At 40.0% G+C, this 14,158-nt stretch overlaps 2 non-coding genes across 2 annotated transcripts; both read right to left on the minus strand.

Annotated features, from left to right (window-relative positions):
* Positions 1-1,208: 1,208 nt before the first annotated feature.
* Positions 1,209-1,290, minus strand: Trnac-aca (transfer RNA cysteine (anticodon ACA)). Its single transcript has one exon. It is a non-coding gene; the product is annotated as a tRNA-Cys (tRNA).
* A 75-nt stretch (positions 1,291-1,365) lies between these two features.
* On the minus strand, positions 1,366-1,447 carry Trnas-aga (transfer RNA serine (anticodon AGA)). The gene has a single exon. It is a non-coding gene; the product is annotated as a tRNA-Ser (tRNA).
* Positions 1,448-14,158: the final 12,711 nt, after the last annotated feature.

The following is a 14,158-nucleotide window of genomic DNA, read 5'->3' on the forward strand; positions in this document are numbered from 1 at the left end:
TATTTACGTTTTTAAGAATTAAATGTTTGATTAAGATGACTATCCAAACACAGTATAACTTTCTTAATAATATGTAGGCCTACAGCTTGTAATGTGGTATATCACTGCATATGCCACGAAATGCCACTCATACAAGCTTCGAGGTAGTGAATGTGTTGGCGTAAAGTCCTTAAAAGACTTATGCAGTATTACAGCAAATCTGTTGTCCGCAGTCGGCTAGAACAGCGTGGTCCAACTTCTTTTCATCGCGGGCCAAAATCAAAAAATTTTTTTATCTTGCGGGCCAATGTTTTTAAATTAGAACTGAAGAAATGTGAAATTAGAACTGAAGAACAATGTGACATTGATATTAGAACTGAAATTAGAATAGTTCAAAATTTAGCTATTAAATGCTGATCAATGTGACATCTGCGGTCGAGGTTTTTCCTCGACAATAGCGACTATCAAAGCTGACTATCAGTTCGCGGGCCAAAAAATCGGTGCTCGCGGGCCAACTTTGGCCCGCGGGCCTGCAGTTGGACCACGCTGGGCTAGAACATGTCGCCACCCATGAAATACGACTGTGATAATTATATGAATTAATGAAATATAAGATTGTGTACGACATAGAATTCTCATCTATCGAATCAGCGAAGCATAACACTGCGTGACGTAATCGATTGCTTCCCTGTTACTGTACGTGCATTACGAATTATCACTTTTCAGTCGTATGTTCAACGCCGCAACATGTCTTTGTGCTGTTGCTGTAACAATGTTCTATTTTGATTTATTCGTTCAATGAAGCTTCAATATAATCAGATTATACAGTTGTCATTCCTGTGTCATTATTGCTGAAGTCTATCAAAGTTCACTGTTAAGATATACACAAGTAAACAGACTTTGTAAGGAAGTGGGCAAACCTTACAGGTTAAGGTACCATACACCACTTTCCATTACACGACCTTACACAGGTCGGTTGTGAACGAAAGCAGTATGACGCTTTGAGTTGGTTGCCTAATCGTATTTGACTGCTGATGAGTCTCTTTCTTCTAACCATGAAAGTTGATTGTTCCGTTTGCATCAATATGTAGGCCTAAATGCAATTTAGCACACACTTACTAGTCTGTCGTCTTAACCACTCGGCCACGACAACTGTGCTTAATGTGCAATGCAAATAGATAAAATCGCACTTTTCGCAAATCACTTATGGAAGCGTGATTTTAATTCCGCGTTGTCGGCAAGATTCGAACCTACGCGGGCAGAGCCCAGCAGATTTGTAGTCTGTCGCCTTAACCACTCGGCCACGACAACTGTGCTTAATGTGCAATGCAAATAGATAAAACGCACTTTTCGCAAATTACTTATGGAAACGTGATTCCAATTACGCGTTGTCGGCAGGATTCGAACCTACGCGGGCAGAGCCCAGCAGATTTCTAGTCTGTCGCCTTAACCACTCGGCCACGACAACTGTGCTTAATGTTCAATGCAAATAGCTAAAATCGCATTTTTACCAGTCTAGCGTAGTCTAGCGTAGTGTAGCGTGGTCTAGTCTAATGTAGTCGAGCTTTGCATGTTATTTAAGTAAGATAAAAACTGGCATTAACTATATGTTGCTGTTGGGTGTTTAATTATTGTGTTTTAGGTTAGTGATACCACCATCCATGAAGAAGGGGAAAGTTCTGAGTGTTTTCGTCCGGAAGACAGAGCAAGCAGTATACATGACGTTGAATCCCCCAACCTTGAAGTAGTGTCTCCCGAATACGAAGACGCAACTGGAGTCATGCTTACTCTTACTTAAATAACATGCAAAGCTCGACTACGCTAGACTAGACTACACTAGACTAGACTACGCTACTTAAATAAAAAACATGCAAACATGCAAAGCTCTTACTTACTTAACTTACTCTTACTTAAATAACATGCAAAGCTCGACTACGCTAGACTAGACTACACTAGACTAGACTACGCTAGACTACGCTAGACCATGCTAGACTACGCTAGACTACGCTAGAATACGCAAGATTACGCAAGACTACGCTAGACTACGCCAGACAACGTTAGACTACGATACTTAAATAAATAACATGCAAACATGCAAAGCTCTTACTTACTTAACTTACTCTTACTTAAATAACATGCAAAGCTACCAAATAAATTAAATACAATACCGGTTTCCAAATGTTCAGGGTTAGGATTTAATGACCGGTCGCATCTGGCAAAATGACTCCATTCAATTGAGGGGTTAGGGTTAGGGGTGAAATCGCTCTTAAAAGTATGGGTTAGTATCGTAGGAAATGGTGTCTGGACAAGTTCTCCATCGTGAAACTGTATTTTGGGTTATAGCAATGCCATATCGACCGAAATGGTACGCGAACCTTTTTAATGGTGCTCGGCTTTCTCTGATCGTCTGACCTGTCGATTTGCATGACTGAACTGAAAGGCTAACGGCTTGTTTGCATTACGGCCGAAAAGATAGTTCCTTACGCTCTAAAATAAAGACAATACCGGTTTCTAAATCTTCAGGGTTAGAATTTTATGACCGGTCGCATCTGGCAAATTGACTCCATTAATTTGAGTGGTTAGGATTAGGGGTGAAATCGCCCTTAAAATTGAGGGTTAATATCGTAGGAAATAGTGTCTGGAAAAGTTCTCCATCGTGAAATTGTTCTCTACGATTTAAAATAAAAACAATACCGGTTTCTAAATCTTCAGGGTTAGAACATATTGACTAGCGGCATCTGGCTAAATGACTCCATTTCATAGAGGGGTTAGGGTTAGGGTGAAAGAGCGCCTTAAACTTGAGGTTTTGCATCGTAGGAAGGAGCGTATGGAAAAGTTGTTCATCGTGGAGCTGTTCTCTACGATCTAAAATAAATACAATAACGGTTTCTAAATTTATAGTGTTAGAACCTAATGTCCGGTCGCATCTGGCAAAATGATTCCAATTAATTGAGGGGCTAGGGTTAGAGGTGTCACTAACCTACGATGCTAACCCTCAATTTTAAAAGCGATTTCACCCCTAACCCTAACCCCTCAATTAAATGGAGTCATTTTGCCAGATGCGACCGGTCATTAAGTCCTAACCCTGAAAATTTGGAAACCGGTATTGTATTTAATTTATTTGGTAGAGAACAATTCCACCATACAGAACTTGTCCAGACACCATTTCCTACGATACTAACCCTCAATGTTAAGGGCACTTTCACCTCTAACCCTAGCCCCTCAATTAATTGGAATCATTTTGCCAGATGCGATCGGACATTAGGTTCAAACCCTACAAATTTAGAAACCGGTATTGTATTTATTTTAGATCGTAAAGAACAGCTCCACGATGAACAACTTTTCCATACGTTCCTTCCTACGATGCAAAACCTCAACTTTAATGCGCGCTTTCACCCTAACCCTAACCCCTCTATGAAATGGAGTCATTTTGCCAGAAGCCGCTGGTCAATAAGTCCTAACCCTGAAGATTTAGAAACCGGTATTGTATTTAATTTAATTGGTAGAGAACAAATCCACCATAGAGAACTTGTCCAGACACAATTTCCTACGATGCTAACCCTCAATTTTAAAAGCGATTTCACCTCTAACCCTAACCCTTCAATTAAATGGAGTCATTTTGCCAGATGCGACCGGTCATTAAGTCCTAACCCTGAAAATTTGGAAACCGGTATTGTATTTAATTTATTTGGTAGAGAACAATTCCACCATAGAGAACTTGTCCAGACACCATTTCGTACGATGCTAACCCTCAATTTTAAAAGCGATTTCACCCCTAACCCTAACCCCTCTATGAAATAGAGTCATTTTGCCAGATGCGACCGGACATTAGGTTCTAACCCTACAAATTTAGAAACCGGTATTGTATTTATTTTAGATCGTAAAGAACAGCTCCACGATGAACAACTTTTCCATACGCTCCTTCCTACGATGCAAAACCTCAATTTTAAAAGCGCTTTCACCCTAACCCTAACCCCTCTATGAAATGGAGTCATTTTGCCAGATGCCGCTGGTCAATAAGTCCTAACCCTGAAGATTTAGAAACCGGTATTGTATTTAATTTATTTGGTAGAGAACAATTCCACCATAGAGAACTTGTACAGACACCATTTCCTACGATGTTAACCCTCAATTTTAAAAGCGATTTCACCCCTAACCCTAACCCCTCAATTAAATTGAGTCATTTTGCCAGATGCGACCGGTCATTAAGTCCTAACCCTGAAAATTTGGAAACCGGTATTGTATTTAATTTAGTTGGTAGAGAACAATTCCACCATACAGAACTTGTCCAGACATCATTTCCTACGATACTAACCCTCAATGTTAAGGGCGCTTTCACCTCTAACCCTAGCCCCTCAATTAATTGGAGTCATTTTGCCAGATGCGACCGGACATTAGGTTCTAACCCTACAAATTTAGAAACCGGTATTGTATTTATTTTAGATCGTAAAGAACAGCTCCATGATGAACAACTTTTCCATACGCTCCTTCCTACGATGCAAAACCTCAACTTTAATGCGCGCTTTCACCCCTAACCCTAACCCCTCTATGAAATGGGGTCATTTTGCCAGATGCCGCTGGTCAATAAGTCCTAACCCTGAAGATTTAGAAACCGGTATTGTATTTAATTTATTTGGTAGAGAACAATTCCACCATAGAGAACTTGTCCAGACACCATTTCCTACGATGCTAACCGTCAATTTTAAAAGCGATTTCACCCCTAACCCTAACCCTTCAATTAAATGGAGTCATTTTGCCAGATGCGACCGGTCATTAAGTCCTAACCCTGAAAATTTGGAAACCGGTATTGTATTTAATTTATTTGGTAGAGAACAATTCCACCATACAGAACTTGTCCAGACACCATTTCCTACGATACTAACCCTCAATGTTGAGGGCACTTTCACCTCTAACCCTAGCCCCTCAATTAATTGGAATCATTTTGCCAGATGCCGCTGGTCAATAAGTCCTAACCCTGAAGATTTAGAAACCGGTATTGTATTTAATTTAATTGGTAGAGAACAAATCCACCATAGAGTACTTGTCCAGACACAATTTCCTACGATGCTAACCCTCAATTTTAAAAGCGATTTCACCCCTAACCCTAACCCTTCAATTAAATGAAGTCATTTTGTCAGATGCGACCGGTCATTAAGTCCTAACACTGAAAATTTGGAAACCGGTATTGTATTTAATTTATTTGGTAAAGAACAATTCCACCAAAGAGAACTTGTCCAGACACCATTTCTTACGATGCTGACCCTCAATTTTAAAAGCGATTTCACCCCTAACCCTAACCCCTCAATTAAATGGAGTCATTTTGCCAGATGCGACCGGTCATTAAGTCCTAACCCTGAAAATTTGGAAACCGGTATTGTATTTAATTTAATTGGTAGAGAACAAATCCACCATAGAGAACTTGTCCAGACACAATTTCCTACGATGCTAACCCTCAATTTTAAAAGCGAGTTCACCGCTAACCCTAACCCTTCAATTAAATGGAGTCATTTTGCCAGATGCCGCTGGTCAACAAGTCCTAACCCTGAAGATTTAGAAACCGGTATTGTATTTAAATTAGTTGGTAGAGAACAATTCCACCATAGAGAACTTGTCCAGACACCATTTCCTACGATGCTAACCCTCAATTTTAAAAGCGATTTCACCCCTAACCCTAACCCTTCAATTAAATGGAGTCATTTTGCCAGATGCGACCGGTCATTAAGTACTAACCCTGAAAATTTAGAAACCGGTATTGTATTTAATTTAGTTGGTAGAGAACAATTCCACCATACAGAACTTGTCCAGACACCATTTCCTACGATACTAACCCTCAACTTTAATGCGCGCTTTCACCCTAACCCTAACCCCTCTATGAAATGGAGTCATTTTGCCAGATGCCACTGGTCAATAAGTCCTAACCCTGAAGATTTGGAAACCGGTATTGTATTTAATTTATTTGGTAGAGAACAATTCCACCATAGAGAACTTGTCCAGACACCATTTCCTACGATGCTAACCCTCAATTTTAAAAGCGATTTCACCCCTAACCCTAACCCCTCAATTAAATTTAGTCATTTTGCCAGAGGCGACCGGTCATTAAGTCCTAACCCTGAAAATTTGGAAACCGGTATTGTATTTATTTTAGTTGGTAGAGAACAATTCCACCATACAGAACTTGTCCAGACACCATTTCCTACGATACTAACTCTCAATGTAAAGGGCGCTTTCAACTCTAACCCTAGCCCCTCAATTAATTGGAGTCATTTTGCCAGATGCGACCGGACATTAAGTTCGAACCCTACAAATTTAAAAACCGGTATTGTATTTATTTTAGATCGTAAAGAACAGCTCCAAGATGAACAACTTTTCCATACGCTCCTTCCTACGATGCAAAACCTCAACTTTAATGCGCGCTTTCACCCTAACCCTAACCCCTCTATGAAATGGAGTCATTTTGTCAGATGCCGCTGGTCAATAAGTCCTAACCCTGAAGATTTAGAAACCGGTATTGTATTTAATTTATTTGGTAGAGAACAATTCCACCATAGAGAACTTGTCCAGACACCATTTCCTACGATGCTAACCCTCAATTTTAAAAGCGATTTCACCCCTAACCCTAACCCCTCAATTAAATGGAGTCATTTTGCCAGATACGACCGGTCATTAAGTCCTAACCCTGAAAATTTGGAAACCGGTATTGTATTTAATTTAGTTGGTAGAGAACAATTCCACCATAGAGAACTTGTCCAGACACCATTTCCTACGATACTAACCCTCAACTTTAATGCGCGCTTTCACCCTAACCCTAACCCCTCTATGAAATGGAGTCATTTTGCCAGATGCCACTGGTCAATAAGTCCTAACCCTGAAGATTTAGAAACCGGTATTGTATTTAATCTATTTGGTAGAGAACAATTCCACCATAGAGAACTTGTCCAGACACCATTTCCTACGATGCTAACCCTCAATTTTAAAAGCGATTTCACCCCTAACCCTAACTCCTCAATTAAATTTAGTCATTTTGCCAGATGCGACCGGTCATTAAGTCCTAACCCTGAAAATTTGGAAACCGGTATTGTATTTATTTTTGTTGGTAGAGAACAATTCCACCATACAGAACTTGTCCAGACACCATTTCCTACGATACTAACTCTCAATGTTAAGGGCGCTTTCAACTCTAACCCTAGCCCCTCAATTAATTGGAGTCATTTTGCCAGATGCGACCGGACATTAGGTTCTAACCCTACAAATTTAGAAACCGGTATTGTATTTATTTTAGATCGTAAAGAACAGCTCCACGATGAACAACTTTTCCATACGCTCCTTCCTACGATGTAAAACCTCAACTTTAACGCGCGCTTTCACCCTAACCCTAACCCCTCTATGAAATGGAGTCATTTTGCCAGATGCCGCTGGTCAATAAGTCCTAACCCTGAAGATTTAGAAACCGGTATTGTATTTAATTTATTTGGTAGAGAACATATCCACCATAGAGAACTTGTCCGGACACCATTTCCTACGATGCTAACCCTCAATTTTAAAAGCGATTTCACCCCTAACCCCTCAATTAAATGGAGTCATTTTGCCAGATGCGACCGGACATTAGGTTCTAACACTACAAATTTAGAAACCGGTATTGTATTTATTTTAGATCGTAAAGAACAGCTCCAAGATGAACAACTTTTCCATACGCTCCTTCCTACGATGCAAAACCTCAACTTTAATGCGCGCTTTCACCCTAACCCTAACCCCTCTATGAAATGGAGTCATTTTGCCAGAAGCCGCTGGTCAATAAGTCCTAACCCTGAAGATTTAGAAACCGGTATTGTATTTAATTTAATTGGTAGAGAACAAATCCACCATAGAGAACTTGTCCAGACACAATTTCCTACGATGCTAACCCTCAATTTTAAAAGCGATTTCACCCTTAACCCTAACCCTTCAATTAAATGGAGTCATTTTGCCAGATGCGACCGGTCATTAAGTCCTAACCCTGAAAATTTGGAAACCGGTATTGTATTTAATTTATTTGGTAGAGAACAATTCCACCATAGAGAACTTGTCCAGACACCATTTCCTACGATGCTAACCCTCAATTTTAAAGCGATTTCACCCCTAACCCTAACCCCTCTATGAAATGGAGTCATTTTGCCAGATGCGACCGGACATTAGGTTCAAACCCTACAAATTTAGAAACCGGTATTGTATTTATTTTAGATCGTAAAGAACAGCTCCACGATGAACAACCTTTCCATACGCTCCTTCCTACGATGCAAAACCTCAATTTTAAAAGCGCTTTCACCCTAACCCTAACCCCTCTATGAAATGGAGTCATTTTGCCAGATGCCGCTGGTCAATAAGTCCTAACCCTGAAGATTTAGAAACCGGTATTGTATTTAATTTATTTGGTAGAGAACAATTCCACCATAGAGAACTTGTACAGACACCATTTCCTACGATGTTAACCCTCAATTTTAAAAGCGATTTCACCCTAACCCTAACCCCTCAATTAAATTGAGTCATTTTGCCAGATGCGACCGGTCATTAAGTCCTAACCCTGAAAATTTGGAAACCGGTATTGTATTTAATTTAGTTGGTAGAGAACAATTCCACCATACAGAACTTGTCCAGACATCATTTCCTACGATACTAACCCTCAATGTTAAGGGCGCTTTCACCTCTAACCCTAGCCCCTCAATTAATTGGAGTCATTTTGCCAGATGCGACCGGACATTAGGTTCTAACCCTACAAATTTAGAAACCGGTATTGTATTTATTTTAGATCGTAAAGAACAGCTCCATGATGAACAACTTTTCCATACGCTCCTTCCTACGATGCAAAACCTCAACTTTAATGCGCGCTTTCACCCCTAACCCTAACCCCTCTATGAAATGGGGTCATTTTGCCAGATGCCGCTGGTCAATAAGTCCTAACCCTGAAGATTTAGAAACCGGTATTGTATTTAATTTATTTGGTAGAGAACAATTCCACCATAGAGAACTTGTCCAGACACCATTTCCTACGATGCTAACCCTCAATTTTAAAAGCGATTTCACCCCTAACCCTAACCCTTCAATTAAATGGAGTCATTTTGCCAGATGCGACCGGTCATTAAGTCCTAACCCTGAAAATTTGGAAACCGGTATTGTATTTAATTTATTTGGTAGAGAACAATTCCACCATACAGAACTTGTCCAGACACCATTTCCTACGATACTAACCCTCAATGTTAAGGGCACTTTCACCTCTAACCCTAGCCCCTCAATTAATTGGAATCATTTTGCCAGATGCCGCTGGTCAATAAGTCCTAACCCTGAAGATTTAGAAACCGGTATTGTATTTAATTTAATTGGTAGAGAACAAATCCACCATAGAGTACTTGTCCAGACACAATTTCCTACGATGCTAACCCTCAATTTTAAAAGCGATTTCACCCCTAACCCTAACCCTTCAATTAAATGAAGTCATTTTGCCAGATGCGACCGGTCATTAAGTCCTAACACTGAAAATTTGGAAACCGGTATTGTATTTAATTTATTTGGCAAAGAACAATTCCACCAAAGAGAACTTGTCCAGACACCATTTCTTACGATGCTGACCCTCAATTTTAAAAGCGATTTCACCCCTAACCCTAACCCCTCAATTAAATGGAGTCATTTTGCCAGATGCGACCGGTCATTAAGTCCTAACCCTGAAAATTTGGAAACCGGTATTGTATTTAATTTAATTGGTAGAGAACAAATCCACCATAGAGAACTTGTCCAGACACAATTTCCTACGATGCTAACCCTCAATTTTAAAAGCGATTTCACCGCTAACCCTAACCCTTCAATTAAATGGAGTCATTTTGCCAGATGCCGCTGGTCAATAAGTCCTAACCCTGAAGATTTAGAAACCGGTATTGTATTTAAATTAGTTGGTAGAGAACAATTCCACCATAGAGAACTTGTCCAGACACCATTTCCTACGATGCTAACCCTCAATTTTAAAAGCGATTTCACCCCTAACCCTAACCCTTCAATTAAATGGAGTCATTTTGCCAGATGCGACCGGTCATTAAGTACTAACCCTGAAAATTTAGAAACCGGTATTGTATTTAATTTAGTTGGTAGAGAACAATTCCACCATACAGAACTTGTCCAGACACCATTTCCTACGATACTAACCCTCAACTTTAATGCGCGCTTTCACCCTAACCCTAACCCCTCTATGAAATGGAGTCATTTTGCCAGATGCCACTGGTCAATAAGTCCTAACCCTGAAGATTTGGAAACCGGTATTGTATTTAATTTATTTGGTAGAGAACAATTCCACCATAGAGAACTTGTCCAGACACCATTTCCTACGATGCTAACCCTCAATTTTAAAAGCGATTTCACCCCTAACCCTAACCCCTCAATTAAATTTAGTCATTTTGCCAGATGCGACCGGTCATTAAGTCCTAACCCTGAAAATTTGGAAACCGGTATTGTATTTATTTTTGTTGGTAGAGAACAATTCCACCATACAGAACTTGTCCAGACACCATTTCCTACGATACTAACTCTCAATGTTAAGGGCGCTTTCAACTCTAACCCTAGCCCCTCAATTAATTGGAGTCATTTTGCCAGATGCGACCGGACATTAGGTTCTAACCCTACAAATTTAGAAACCGGTATTGTATTTATTTTAGATCGTAAAGAACAGCTCCACGATGAACAACTTTTCCATACGCTCCTTCCTACGATGTAAAACCTCAACTTTAACGCGCGCTTTCACCCTAACCCTAACCCCTCTATGAAATGGAGTCATTTTGCCAGATGCCGCTGGTCAATAAGTCCTAACCCTGAAGATTTAGAAACCGGTATTGTATTTAATTTATTTGGTAGAGAACATATCCACCATAGAGAACTTGTCCGGACACCATTTCCTACGATGCTAACCCTCAATTTTAAAAGCGATTTCACCCCTAACCCCTCAATTAAATGGAGTCATTTTGCCAGATGCGACCGGACATTAGGTTCTAACACTACAAATTTAGAAACCGGTATTGTATTTATTTTAGATCGTAAAGAACAGCTCCAAGATGAACAACTTTTCCATACGCTCCTTCCTACGATGCAAAACCTCAACTTTAATGCGCGCTTTCACCCTAACCCTAACCCCTCTATGAAATGGAGTCATTTTGCCAGAAGCCGCTGGTCAATAAGTCCTAACCCTGAAGATTTAGAAACCGGTATTGTATTTAATTTAATTGGTAGAGAACAAATCCACCATAGAGAACTTGTCCAGACACAATTTCCTACGATGCTAACCCTCAATTTTAAAAGCGATTTCACCCCTAACCCTAACCCTTCAATTAAATGGAGTCATTTTGCCAGATGCGACCGGTCATTAAGTCCTAACCCTGAAAATTTGGAAACCGGTATTGTATTTAATTTATTTGGTAGAGAACAATTCCACCATAGAGAACTTGTCCAGACACCATTTCCTACGATGCTAACCCTCAATTTTAAAAGCGATTTCACCCCTAACCCTAACCCCTCTATGAAATGGAGTCATTTTGCCAGATGCGACCGGACATTAGGTTCAAACCCTACAAATTTAGAAACCGGTATTGTATTTATTTTAGATCGTAAAGAACAGCTCCACGATGAACAACTTTTCCATACGCTCCTTCCTACGATGCAAAACCTCAATTTTAAAAGCGCTTTCACCCTAACCCTAACCCCTCTATGAAATGGAGTCATTTTGCCAGATGCCGCTGGTCAATAAGTCCTAACCCTGAAGATTTAGAAACCGGTATTGTATTTAATTTATTTGGTAGAGAACAATTCCACCATAGAGAACTTGTACAGACACCATTTCCTACGATGTTAACCCTCAATTTTAAAAGCGATTTCACCCTAACCCTAACCCCTCAATTAAATTGAGTCATTTTGCCAGATGCGACCGGTCATTAAGTCCTAACCCTGAAAATTTGGAAACCGGTATTGTATTTAATTTAGTTGGTAGAGAACAATTCCACCATACAGAACTTGTCCAGACATCATTTCCTACGATACTAACCCTCAATGTTAAGGGCGCTTTCACCTCTAACCCTAGCCCCTCAATTAATTGGAGTCATTTTGCCAGATGCGACCGGACATTAGGTTCTAACCCTACAAATTTAGAAACCGGTATTGTATTTATTTTAGATCGTAAAGAACAGCTCCATGATGAACAACTTTTCCATACGCTCCTTCCTACGATGCAAAACCTCAACTTTAATGCGCGCTTTCACCCCTAACCCTAACCCCTCTATGAAATGGGGTCATTTTGCCAGATGCCGCTGGTCAATAAGTCCTAACCCTGAAGATTTAGAAACCGGTATTGTATTTAATTTATTTGGTAGAGAACAATTCCACCATAGAGAACTTGTCCAGACACCATTTCCTACGATGCTAACCCTCAATTTTAAAAGCGATTTCACCCCTAACCCTAACCCTTCAATTAAATGGAGTCATTTTGCCAGATGCGACCGGTCATTAAGTCCTAACCCTGAAAATTTGGAAACCGGTATTGTATTTAATTTATTTGGTAGAGAACAATTCCACCATACAGAACTTGTCCAGACACCATTTCCTACGATACTAACCCTCAATGTTAAGGGCACTTTCACCTCTAACCCTAGCCCCTCAATTAATTGGAATCATTTTGCCAGATGCCGCTGGTCAATAAGTCCTAACCCTGAAGATTTAGAAACCGGTATTGTATTTAATTTAATTGGTAGAGAACAAATCCACCATAGAGTACTTGTCCAGACACAATTTCCTACGATGCTAACCCTCAATTTTAAAAGCGATTTCACCCCTAACCCTAACCCTTCAATTAAATGAAGTCATTTTGCCAGATGCGACCGGTCATTAAGTCCTAACACTGAAAATTTGGAAACCGGTATTGTATTTAATTTATTTGGTAAAGAACAATTCCACCAAAGAGAACTTGTCCAGACACCATTTCTTACGATGCTGACCCTCAATTTTAAAAGCGATTTCACCCCTAACCCTAACCCCTCAATTAAATGGAGTCATTTTGCCAGATGCGACCGGTCATTAAGTCCTAACCCTGAAAATTTGGAAACCGGTATTGTATTTAATTTAATTGGTAGAGAACAAATCCACCATAGAGAACTTGTCCAGACACAATTTCCTACGATGCTAACCCTCAATTTTAAAAGCGATTTCACCGCTAACCCTAACCCTTCAATTAAATGGAGTCATTTTGCCAGATGCCGCTGGTCAATAAGTCCTAACCCTGAAGATTTAGAAACCGGTATTGTATTTAAATTAGTTGGTAGAGAACAATTCCACCATAGAGAACTTGTCCAGACACCATTTCCTACGATGCTAACCCTCAATTTTAAAAGCGATTTCACCCCTAACCCTAACCCTTCAATTAAATGGAGTCATTTTGCCAGATGCGACCGGTCATTAAGTACTAACCCTGAAAATTTAGAAACCGGTATTGTATTTAATTTAGTTGGTAGAGAACAATTCCACCATACAGAACTTGTCCAGACACCATTTCCTACGATACTAACCCTCAACTTTAATGCGCGCTTTCACCCTAACCCTAACCCCTCTATGAAATGGAGTCATTTTGCCAGATGCCACTGGTCAATAAGTCCTAACCCTGAAGATTTGGAAACCGGTATTGTATTTAATTTATTTGGTAGAGAACAATTCCACCATAGAGAACTTGTCCAGACACCATTTCCTACGATGCTAACCCTCAATTTTAAAAGCGATTTCACCCCTAACCCTAACCCCTCAATTAAATTTAGTCATTTTGCCAGATGCGACCGGTCATTAAGTCCTAACCCTGAAAATTTGGAAACCGGTATTGTATTTATTTTAGTTGGTAGAGAACAATTCCACCATACAGAACTTGTCCAGACACCATTTCCTACGATACTAACTCTCAATGTAAAGGGCGCTTTCAACTCTAACCCTAGCCCCTCAATTAATTGGAGTCATTTTGCCAGATGCGACCGGACATTAGGTTCTAACCCTACAAATTTAGAAACCGGTATTGTATTTATTTTAGATCGTAAAGAACAGCTCCACGATGAACAACTTTTCCATACGCTCCTTCCTACGATGTAAAACCTCAACTTTAACGCGCGCTTTCACCCTAACCCTAACCCCTCTATGAAAT

The sequence above is a fragment of the Clavelina lepadiformis genome, chromosome 4, assembly GCF_947623445.1.
Source record: "Clavelina lepadiformis chromosome 4, kaClaLepa1.1, whole genome shotgun sequence".
In the NCBI taxonomy this organism is placed as follows: Eukaryota; Metazoa; Chordata; class Ascidiacea; order Aplousobranchia; family Clavelinidae; genus Clavelina; species Clavelina lepadiformis.